General features: G+C 44.6%; 1 protein-coding gene across 6 annotated transcripts in view; it reads left to right on the top strand.

Annotated features, from left to right (window-relative positions):
• The window catches only part of EBF1 (EBF transcription factor 1), a 470411-nt gene that overhangs the window by 28097 nt on the left and 429707 nt on the right, over positions 1–12607 (top strand). The gene's annotated exons all lie outside the window — the stretch shown is intronic.

Below are 12607 nucleotides of genomic sequence, written 5' to 3'. Positions count from 1 at the left end.
CCAGGAAGCTTCAGAAATAAAATAATAATAGTTTGTGATTTATGAAATGTGGTTGGGTGCTTATAAATATTTAACTTTTATTTGAAAAATGTTTGAATCATTATCACTTTTAGCTACAGTAGTTCTGTTGGACGTAATCCATCTACATTTTAAGGTTTTATTTATGCATAAAAGCAGTTTTAAAAGAGATCTGTGCACCAAGACTCTCTACTGCGATTTCCCGGGTTTGATTGTAGCGCAGACTGTATTGTAAGTTGATTAATTTGTCCTGCTTGTCTTAATTATTGTGTTTTTAAACAGATCCATATTACTAATCTGACATGACCAAGTAAATCACTGTAGGACAATAAATCTGCTTTAGTTGCTCGGCGCCATCTCCAGTCAGGGTGTGCACGCATTATGCAAAGTCGCATTCCAAATATTCATTTTACATTTTAATTATTGAAATTCATTGTATGGAAACACGTATGATAAGCCATTTGTTACATAGAGTTACTCAGGGAGAGTTAAATGGCCTGGAATGTTTATAGGTGCTGTCAGTTGTCAGCTCAGGAAAGAGCTACCACCCTCCACGAGCAGGACGGAGAGGCTTGGCAAGGAGACGGACCGATTCCTCCTTGAGGAGCGCAGGGACTGGATGAAGGGCTGATGTTGGGGGGTTTGGTAATGCGGAGTTTTGACAGAAACGATCTTTCCCGTTCTTCACTGCTTTCAGACAGGATCTTACTCCCTGCTCCCCACCCCCATCAGCAACCACAACAGCAGCCACGTAAAAGTATTTACATGCTTCAGCATTTTCTCTGTCGAAGATTGGTTGTTGATTTTTAACTTACACGATTCCACAGGCTTAAGTGCAATTTTGATTGCCAAGTAGTTTTATAAAGTTTACATCCAAGTCAAATATTTTAAACGAGCAGCTTTCGCTCAGATGACGCATAAAACACGCCTATCTCTTGCTTGGTAAACAAGGAGACTACAAGCGAGCGGAAGCGTTTGCTTCGAAAGGAGACCCTAGGAGAGCTGTGTGTGGCGTTGGGTTGTGGGCTGCGTGGAGAATTCAAATGGCTTCGGTATCTGTGAGCCTCAGCGCTGCCTTCTAGACGTTTGCGTCCAAGGCCAAGCGCGAAAATGGATAAGGTCACAAAGAAATACAACCCCAGCCCTCTTTACTTCGGTTAAATAGGTCTCTTTAAAATACCAGTTGTCCCTGGAAGCTAGTTTCTCCTCTTGCATGAAGAAGGCACTGTCCCCATCAAAGGACCTGCCGTGTTCATCCATACTTTGAAACCACCAGCGGGCTGTTCTGCGCCATAGCTCTTTTGGGTTTAGATGATGATAAGAACCTTACGTTGTCACCCGCAATGAAAACACTTAAATTGTTTTTTTTTTTAGTTTTTTGGCTTGTGAATGGGTTAAGCTTTTAAGTTCTTCGTTCAGTTTTCAGCTGTGACTCTGATGTGGAAGGGTGATACGGCTGTGGTTTGAGGAACATTTGATTTTGACCTGTTCCTGTGGCTAGCAATGGCAGAAGAAACCTGACTCAGCAGCGCCGTAATTAGCCCGGCCCGTGTGTTTGAAACAGGATTGTGTTACCTGCACTGCATTAGTGGGGCTTCTATTGTCGCCGCCTTGCATCTGTCCCAGTAGGGTACTTAAAACCTTTTCTTGGCTGGGGCAGTTCAAACAATTTAGGCAAAATAAGTATGCGCTTTATACTGTTGGTGGCTTTCGAGATATTACTCAGGACATTTATCCTTTTCACTCCCCCCCCCCTTTCCCCTTTTTGGTTTGACAAAGTAGAAAACAGTGTGCGGCCAATCTTAGCCTCTTAAGAGAGTACTTGAAAAACGGCCGAGCCCCAGTGTCTCTGCCCAAGTCTCAACATATGTTTATTTGCTGACTGTTGCCACCATTGCCTGTGAACTTTCTTTCTGAGTGCTGATGCCAGTTGATACACAGAACCCCCTTTAGCTATTTTTATTTGCATCTGAGTTTTCAGATTGTACTTGTCCTTCAGTCTGCCAAAGGTTTTAAAAGCTCCAGCCTTGTCTGCTGTGCTGATATGTGAATCTTCCATTTTGAACAACGAGTGGGGAGAGAGACGACAAGGAAAGAATTCACCTAAAGGCGGCAAAAGAGAAAAGATTTTTCAATACTGTAAACTTGTTCCAAAGGGGAGTGGGGAGCAGAGACGAGAGAGAAAGAGAGAGAGAGAGAGAGAGAGAGAGAGAGAGAGAGAGAGAGAATGAGAATGACGGCAACTGTGTTCGAATTTCATCGTTTCCAATTTGACTCCGTATTACTGATTGCATAATCTCCGTGTTCCGTGCTTAGAGCTTGATTTGCTTTCAGATTTGGGGATGTGGATCCCTGCATCGTTTGTAAAAATAGGGGATGGGGCCTGCCTTCAGCACCAGTAGTGACCGTTTCTAGTAGCGTCACACTCTGCAGTTACCGCGCTGAGAGGGCGTCAGTCCTCGGCTCAGAGTCAGCGTTGTTGGAGTGCGCAGCCACCTTTCGGGCACCGTTAACTTTTTGCTCCCTTCGCTCGTCCTTTGGATTTTGGAAGAACATGGCTATTTTTATCAGTCAAAGAACTTTTAGTCGTGGTTATTTAAGAAAACTATTTCTAGGCTGTAGAGAAGAGGCTCTCTGGTCATATGGCAGGGGTGCAGGGTCAGCGCTTTTCTGTGTTGAAACTTCAGCTGTGTTATTTGCTGTCGCTGATTTGGGGACATCAGCTGAACATATCCTATAAAAAAAAAGTGGAATCAACAAAATCAGTAGTTGAATGCCGTGATTTAGAAGACAGGCCTCTAATTCATTCTGTTATAATATTGTTTCACAAAGTTAGAGAGAGAAAAAAAATGACTCAAACTATTTTTTGCAGTCCTGACAATTTGTCAAGTCACTTCGAAAATGTTTATAGGAAAATTGCTCTAAGTGTCGGAAGTGTACATCTGGAGCTGACTGCCAGATTATATCTCTGCCTGATGCCAAGTAGCTTCATTAGGAAGCACGAAACCCAGCCTGCACCCAGTTATCCACATAGTTGGGCTTCATAGACATGGTTAAAGTCCAAAGTGCTATGTTAAATAGCTGGTGACCAGGAGCTACTGGCAGCAAATCCCATTAAGGCTGAGCTAAAGGACTATGCGTGGCAATTACTGTTAAGGTAAAAAGAAAAAAAAAAGAAAAGGTTTCTAGTATTGAATTAAGTTGGGGATTGATTTAACATATTCACACTGCAACTCATATTTGAACTGAAAAGGTTTGCAATAAAATACATGTTTAGAAATCGAATAAATTGTAGTGTTATTACCACATTGAATATCCTTGTGTCCTAGCCCTTTTCCTTGGAGTTATCTTAGTTCAATAAATAAAACCTCATTAGACTATTCCCATTTCAACGAGTTTATTAAATTTTGCAGGAGTAATTAGCATAAGCCGTGCTAATTTTTCTGGAAGACTAATGAAGGAGGTTCTTAATTAGGTTTACTTTGTAAGAATCAGAAAAGATGATAATGACAAAAGTTACATAGGGTAGTCTGAATTGGAAACCCAGTTTTTCTGAATATATATATATATATATATATATGCAGATATATACATACATAAAGCTAATCATTTTCTAGATGAAAAACTTATTTTTAAATGCTTGCCCTGAATATATTCATCCCACTCATTGTTATTCCATATAGTTACTTAGGGCCACCATTTGGTCTTCATTTACTTCCCAAAGTATGTATTTTTCTACCCTTGAGTCATTGAGCAATCTCTGAGCCATGGTGTGGATGGATGCAGATGATCCTGCAAAACATTTCTTTCTCTCTCTCAGGGATACTGCAAGTTTCCTTTCCCATCAAGACCTCAAGTTTCTGGCTAGAATGGAGTCATTTAATTCCAGTAGGCTGAGACAAGGGCTGGCTCAGCATTGGCTTATTTGTCTTTTGCAATTTAGGATGAGTATGATTGATTTCCTGTACAATTGATCCTTAACAGTTAAGAAGTAACTTAAAAACATTTTTAAAAAAAAATGCATAGAAATGGTTAACGATGAAATTCTTTCTCAGACTGTGTCTTCATGTTTCATGTGACACAGTCCTTTCTCAACATAATGTAGCTTGAATAATGTGAAAGTTTGAGATCCACACAAGTCAATATTAAAAACATGCATTTTAAAAACCTGGCAACTAATATACCTTTAAGGATTTGGGGTTTTTTATTGTAACGTTAACAGCTTGGCTGTGTCTCTTTTTTCCATGTGTAAGAATATCTAACTGTAAGATTTAGATCTAGATAGCTAATGTTTACAAATACGCACACATTTTGTAAGATGAAAAACTTGGTCTACTTGGAATTGCTACACTGCTGGCCACACTTACGCAAGGATCTTCTAAAAACAAATACAAAAATCCCCCCTCCCCCTGGGTTGTCTAAAGAGCCTCCAGATGGAAATGACTTTCATTTAGAGAACACTTAGTGGGTTTATTTTCTGATTCATGTTCAAGGGGGGACAACACGCCCTTTCTCCTGTGGATTTCATATGAGGCACATCCTATGGATAGAGCAAGTTAGCCACATTAGGCTTAGTCAAGCAGTTTGCCTTCCGACCTGTTGTTCATCTAGGAAGTACTGATGCTGTGGAATGACTCTTCAGAAAGGAAAGTACAGGGCTGCATTGTGCCACCCCTCGCCTAAGGAGCCCTGATGGCGCAGTGGTTAAGCACCCAGCCACAAATCAAAAGATCTGCCATTAGAACCCACCGCGCGGCAATCAGTCAGCTTCTGTGAGGATGGCTGCCCACGAGCAGCTCTATTCTGTTGGGTAGGGTTGCTGGGAGGCAAGTAGACTCAATGACAACCAGTTACCACTAAGCTATTTTTTTCAATTTGATGAAATGCATCCAGTAGGTTTGTTTAGGTAACACACAGACCCATGTCTTGAGGAGGAAAACAACAGTAAAACTTTAAGATGAGTCATACTTTTTTTTTTAACCCATTGGGCTGGTCATGGGAAATAGACGTTGAAGACTGTCGCGGTATCTGGGTCCCTCTGTATTTTGTCATCTGGGATAAATCCCAAAATTAATTAAAATTTTTTTCTTCCATAAGAATATACCCCAACTAACATAAATATAACATGTGCATTGATTAAAGTGTCAAGTGATGCTGTTGGCCAGAGTTTTGTGACTTCATTCCATTAACATTTCAGCTATGATTATTTTGGTCATCGCGCCGCTTTAGAAAGACCAATCACTAAACACACTACTGGGCTCGATAGAAAAGTATCTGTCTGGGCACGATGAACAGAGATGTGACCAACTGTTCCCAGAGCTCGGATATAAACCTTTATGCCACCTGATTCCCTACCCGTCAGTGCTCAGTTAGAATAACGCAAAACAAAATGAAACAACACCAAAGAAACAACCCAAACCCATTGCCACCGAGTCGATTCTGACCCACCAGGACAGGGTAGAACTGCCTCCATGAGTTTCCAAGATGGTAACTCTTTACGGGTCTAGAAAGTCCCATTTTTCTCCCATGGTGCGGCGGGAAGATTTGAACCGCTGACCATACTGTTAGCATGCCAACCACTATGCCACCAGGACCAGGTAAAATAAAGGAAGAGGGGATTTACCCTTTCAAAGTGCTCCAGGTAAGATGAGTGCTGTCCTTTCTGTTGGTTCGAGAGGTTTGCACGATTTTTTTTAAAAAGTGCTAAGACAGTCTTCCAACACTGAGCATGCGTTTCCAGTTGTTTATTAACCCTGGCGTATTTAGACATTTGTTTTCTCAGTGGGGATTGCTCTGTGGTTATTAGCCAGAGGCTTACGTGAGCCGGTATCATTCTAAACTGTATCACATAGCAGATAATGCCATTGTGAATACGAGCTGAGTCCAGTACATTTGTGTGTAGTTTGCTACGGCGATAAGAAAATAACGAATACAATAAGCTAATAGCAGTCTATATTCCATTTGCTATCAGCCATTCCCAGATACGCAACCAGGATACATTAAAAAGCCTTTCAAACATGCTGACACTCTATCATAATGTGGAGTACGTTTGCATGGTATAATGCTACTGCAGACACTGTATAATGAACAACAGTGGTTTTCCTGTAAGGGAAATAATGGCAGCGACTTCCAAGAAATGTATTTACCAGCATTTCAGAGAGCCAGCTGCGTGGATGGTGTCGGTTCGTGGTGCACATTTGTATCCCGCGTCATCGTAACACTGCTGTTGTAACAGTTCTGGAAGAATGCAGAAATGCAGTGTCAGGTGTCATCTTAGCAACTCTGCACGTGTGATGAGAATATACCGCTAGGCTTGGACCGCTTTCACTTTTTCTAAAACAGGCTACTTAGAACGGAGGGAGTGGGGGGGGGGGTGTCGGTGGGTGGAGGGCGGAGGAAAAAAACCAAAACAGAACTCCCAAGTGCACCCCACCATCAATAAAGTCCCCTTGCTTCCTCCTGTTGCCCAAACCTCTAATGAAAATGGAGCAGACTTTTAAAAAATCTCTCTTTAGAGGTTCCTGTGGCTCAGGAAATATCTCGGGAGATATTTTGGTGGACTTATTTGCATGAGAAGTGTGGGCTACCTCCCTCCTCTGGCCCATCCCACTCCTTTTTTACACACGGTGTAACTATAGACCGCCCAGGACAATGTACACCGTGACCCACATACTCATATTGCAATCCATGAAATATGGTGAACAGTACAGGTTTGTCTTCGGTGGCTTGCTGCCTTTAAAGGTGTGGGCAGATGAAGATAAATCTCCCTCGCAAACTATTTCTCCAGTTACAAGCCTTTGTCCAGAAGCAAATGGAGGTTTTAATGTTACAGTACTTGCTGTAATAGAATTTTAATTGCCTTAACCCTGATAAAGTGTGAAGCTGAAAGTGTGTGCGTATGTCTCTGTGTGTTCTTAGTGGACAGGGGACTCAGACAAAAACCAAAACCCAAACTAGGTCTCAGGTCACGTTTTCCAAGGGAGGTCACGTATGAAGTAGGCAGTTAAGTGATGTGAACTTAATGAAACGGATTCTGGCGAGGCAGACACTGCTGTTGGTTCATCTGCTTGGCGGAGGGTTCAGAGTGCTTGTCACGGTGCCTTGAGGATTTTTTCCCTTTGCAGGTGAGCTGCTTGTTTTTAGTTCCAAACAGGGGCCCAAACCCGACTTGCAACGACTTAACTAGACAGACAGACAGACAGACAGACAGACTGGCACATGGCACGGCTTGGTCCTGCCACAAGAGCCTCCGAAATGGCATTTGGTAACTACCCATCCGCTAACTGTTTGAGCCCCCCACCCCCCTGGTTTGGTAGTATACTCTCAGAGCAACAGTGTTAGCCGACCGTCTGACTGTCCTTCCTAAGCGGCCATCGGCTGCAGCCCAGCCGCTCACTCGGGGGCCTTTTGACATCTCTCAATAAGATTATTGCAAGGACGCTAATCCGGAGTCATTGACATGCATACAAAAGCCTGGTGACATCTCATAGATGCCTCTTAGCTTTGCCTTTCCTCTGGTTCCTTCCCCTTTTACCTGACAGAGAGCTTATAGACACTTGGGCTCTGGCTCTCGCCAGCAGCATGGGGGCGTGGGGGGGGGGAGGGGGGTTCCTCAGGAAACAGAAAGGAGGAAAAGGACTCACGGAGTGAAGGGCCACAGATGAAAAGTAAATGCCAGTAAACCCTACCCTGCACACTCACTTGTTCCTTCATCGTTTTCTTTAACACTCTCGGTGCCAGTGCAGAGAAGAAAGAGAACAGCCCACCAAATTGCCCGAGTGCTGTTTTCACCCCACACGGTCTCTCTGTGTGTGTTTTCTGGGGTCCTGGCAGGAATCTTATATTTTGGCTCCTGTAGGAAGCTGCCCTGGTGGTTTAAAACATGCCCCTTTAATCACAATGGAGAATCCCCCAGGAACTGTTCTCTGCTCATTTGCTGCTCAGTTGGCCAAATATTGACACTGCGTGTGCATTATTGGGGCGGGGGGAGTGGGGAGAGGAGATAGAGGGGTATGGAGATCCTGGGGGGGCTCATAACATGACATTTTCCAGGTTGAAATTCCATTTCCTTTTCAAGAGCTGAATTGACACTGCTCCCAGCGAAACCCTAGGCTGTGTCGTTTCCTGGTGTTGGCTGCTGTCCTTTCTGGATCCCCGTGAGTGGGGGCTGTGGGGCCCGCCCTGGCCAGTGGGCCTGACCTGGGCCTCGGTGGTCAGTGCTGAGAGTAAGGCGCACACTCCAAGAAATTTCCCGGTGGTTAGAAGGTCACTTTTGCTGTTCCCAAGCTACCCTGATTTGACTAAGGCTTTTTAATAAATGTATCCAACCAGCCAAACTAGACGAAAAACACCTAGATTTGATAATTAGATAGTCCGTCTTGCTACTTGCGATTTATTTATTAATTGTGCAATAGAGAAATCCTAATAGAAATTAGGATTTCCCCTGTTTTAATCGTGCCTTCCACTCATTCATCTTCTCATTTATAATAATGTTTGAAAAATGTAACTTTCAGTCTGTCTTGGATAAATTGTTGGGCGAAGTCCTCTCACGAAACTTGATATTAGCATGAAGAGTCCTCGATCTGCATCAGGTTTGATTTCTCTCTTGCATGTGCATACACACGCACGTGAGACACACACTCGAACATTGGTGTGCACATAATTACTCTTTCATAACAATGACATGACAGCGATCTCTTTATTAGAAAGCTTTTTTTTTTAGGAAAGAAAGTTGATTAAGAGCTAACAGCATTATCTTGGAACCTGTTATCATGAATGTTGAAAGCCTATGTTTCCTTTCACATTTTGGCACGTTCTTATAACCAGATTCTAATCTCAGCTGCGTGGCACATGGCTAAGAATATCCTTTAAAAAACCCGACTCCTTCTTGTGGCTGTTGAGGTGGGTATGGCTCTTTCTGGCTGATGTCCTCACATAAGGACCCGCATGCCAATCCTGCCTTGTGAGCATTTCAGAACAAACAAGTCCCCATGACCCCCTTGGCTTGCCACTCACTGACGTCTGAATCATATTTCTTAACATTTCTGAGCACTTTCTGTATTAATATTCAGGAGAATTCTCTTCACAGATTGGCCCCATTTTACAGACCTGTAAACCGAGGCATACAGTCTACAGGCTTGCCGAACTCTTTCCATCAACTTAATTCACGACAAAGCAGGGTATTAGCACCCATCTTCTCGTTCCCAACTTGATACTTCCCGCTCACCAGTGGCTCAGTGAGAGCGCCGTTTTCACACATCCGTCCTCCTTTTCTTGGAACCCCCAATCGGTTCTTTCCATGTAATACCCTCAACTCGTTCACCTGGCCATTCGCTTAGGAGATGTATTTAACCTTTGATGTTAAAAAAACATGACCGATGGAATTGCCCATTTTATGACAGAAAATGCCGTGCCTTCCCTTGAAGCAGTGGCCGAGTGGTGTAGAACCTTCTTTGATTAGATGGCAGAACCGTTCATTCGTTTGTGTGGATCATTAGGGGAACGCATAGACATTAAAATCCAAAAATAAATCTTTGGGAGAAGCTGGTATAGATTTTCAAGTCCATTGCATAGAGGATCAAATCCTTTCCCTTGCCAGTGCTTGAGCCTCAGGGGCTCAGTTTTCTTATTTTCAAAACGGGAGAAGGCATACGTATTTTCAGGACCCATCAGGGTGAAAGTCCCTAGCACTTGGCTGGGCACACATTCAAACCATACCCAATTCATTGCACCCAGTCATTCCCACTCGTAGAGTCCCTGTATAGGGTTCCTGCAATTATCTGTCTTTAAGGGAGCAGACTCCCTTGCCTTTCTCCTGTGGAGCAACGGGTGGGTTTGAACCACCAACCTTATGGTTAGCAATCCAATGCCTAACCCAGGGGCCACCAGGGTTCCTTGCATATCGGACAGTCAATGGAAGTTAGCAGTTGTCATTTGATCAGACTATCATCCGTGTGCATTCTTAGTCCAATGTCACCACTGCCCTGGAACTTTCTTGTAAGTGAGGCTGTCTTTCTGAGGTCTCTCACGGGCGCTATGCCCCTTGGATGGGAAATTCCTTCCTTCCTTCCTTTCTGCAAAGACCTTTTGAGCCTCTACTCCGTGACACTGTCATCAGGATTGCCGTGCACAGGGAGTGTTGAGGGTTTCAGAGTAAACCCCAAAAACGGATTAAGTTGGGATACAGAGTAAATGTCAACAAAGACTATTCTGAGGGGAAAAAAATACGAGAGTGCTGTGTTTATATCCTTGGTAACTTGCTTTTAGTATGGAACTTGGGCAGCTCTGGTTTTAGTTCACATCGGTGTGGCAGTCTGTAAGTTGGTTAGGCACACAGGCTAGAGGGTCAGATGGCCTCGGATTGAATGCCCGCGCTGCGGGTGCCAATGTGGGGTGGTGGGCAAAGTGTTGAACTCCTGCAAGCGCTGGTTTCTTCCTCTGAAGCACCGAGGACTCTGTAGAGTGGGCATGCTCCTGAGAGTTCCTGCTGCTCGGGGCTGTGCTGTAAACGTGCAGGTCAATGCACAAAGCACACTGACCGCAGCACACTCAGCACCTACTATCGGCTGGGTGTAAGGTGCCTGCCATTGTTAACATCGAGGGTGGAATGAAAAGCTAACACCCTTTCTAGCAACGACAGAAGTCTAATTTAGTCCCTTGTGGCCTCGCTGAGCACACCCAGGCAGATGGACCGGTGGAAACACCCAGAGGGCAGTAGTGTACATGCTTGTTTGGTCATCAGTGTGTCCTGTCACTCAGCAAGCACCGTGCCTGACTCCCAGTAGGCGCTTCGGGTGTGGTTTTGTGCAACCAAGGACGCAGGGGTGCAGGAAAAGGAGCTGGTGTATCCGGTGGTCTCAGTCCTCGGTGCAAAGAGAGGCTCGTTATAACCACACGATGAAGTGAAGCGACACAGCCATTAAAGAACGATGAGCAACAGAAAATGCAAGATAAAATATTAAATTTGTTACACTTAAAAATGTTAATCTTCACACGATTACCATGCAAATCTCCTCATTGCCTAACTGTTTAATTGATCAAGTAAATCACGGAACAGACAAGTAAGTGAAAAATCCCGCTGTTGACATTCCCACAAAGCACATTTGCAGGGATATATTCTGTTAACTAGTGTATCTATTGTACACTATAATATGGATTAACACCACGTGCGTGCACACATGTGTACACACGTGTGCACACACATGCACGAGCATGAGTGCGCACACACAAGCAGGCAAAAAACAGACCCCACAGAGCACATCCTTTGCACGCAAACTGATCTCATAATTTGGAGGGAAGCTTTCTTTTTTGTATGGCAACTCAGTCACGTCCCCTCATGACAATCCTGAAATCGGCGTCAGGGTTACAATGCTTAAGTGGTTTCTTTGCTTCATACAATTGTTAGAGCACTTAAGAATTCCTGAGTTTTCCTTTAGTCAAATAGAATATTGACCTGCTCCTCTGGTGAAAGAAGGGTTAATGAATTGCCTCCCCCTCAACCCAACACGCGCGCACACACACACACACACACACACACACACACACACGCCCCCCCTCCCAATCCCATCATGTGCCTGGTTGACTTTGAAAGAAGGGGCCTGCCGTGGAGCACAGGGCATCCCTTCCCCGGCCTTCTCCAAGGCCACCTGGGCAGACGGGAGCTCGCCTCCTGTCCTCAGGACACAAAATCCAATCAGGCACCCTGTCTGCCGGCCCCTCTGACCTGCGTGAGCCGGGAAGAGGGAGGCGAAACAGATGCCATTCCCCTTTGATAGGCTGCATCGTGGTGGCTTTAGGGGCTCCTGCTTCTCCGCCAGGAAGGAAGTTCTCCCTTATTTCCAAGACAAGGTGTCATTCATGAGAGCGGTGTGCTGAACTAATCAGGTGAATTGAGAGGCCCTGAATCCTCCTCATTGAGCCAATCTCTTCTTCCTGTTAGAGGCCCATAGTGCAGACCGAGATTACACAGATGTGAGTTTTTTCCCTTCCAGTGCCTGTGAAATGTGCAGGCAGGTCCACAACCTAAGTCCAGCCCAATGCCATTCAGGGGATTTGAATTCCACTTCTGACTGTGGAACACTAGAGCATTAACAAAGGTTTATGTGTATGCACATACACACATACATACACACAAGTGCCTTCCAGTATCTGTTATCTTCTTTGTCCCAGCGCCCTGCCCTTCATGGGGAGAGAACCTGAACACTTCAGTCCTGCCAGGAAAGGCTGGGGGCTAAAGAATCCAGCTTCATCTCTTCCTATTTGATATAAAGTTGAATTGAAAACAATCTTGTTGTGTCGTCAGTAGCCAGTAGCTTCTGGGGCTGTGTCTGGATTCCTTGGCTTCCAAACCTCGGGAAGCATCTACACTAGGAGCCGTGGCCCCTGTAATCGCGTCTCAGGCCACCCCCTGGAGCAGCTGAGGCGAAGAGAAAACAGAGCTGGTTCAGCCGAGCAGCGTCCAGGGCGGGGGTTTCGCCTTCTTCTTCTCCACTCCAAACGATTTGTCATAGTTTAATTTTAAACACTATCATTGACCACTCTTGCTTTCTCCCCCTCCCTTTCCTACCCCCTCCACTTTCCCCTCCCCTTT

The sequence above is a fragment of the Tenrec ecaudatus genome, chromosome 2 (genome assembly GCF_050624435.1).
Source record: "Tenrec ecaudatus isolate mTenEca1 chromosome 2, mTenEca1.hap1, whole genome shotgun sequence".
NCBI lineage: Eukaryota > Metazoa > Chordata > Mammalia > Afrosoricida > Tenrecidae > Tenrec > Tenrec ecaudatus.
This window is presented reverse-complemented; position numbering and strand designations above follow the sequence as displayed.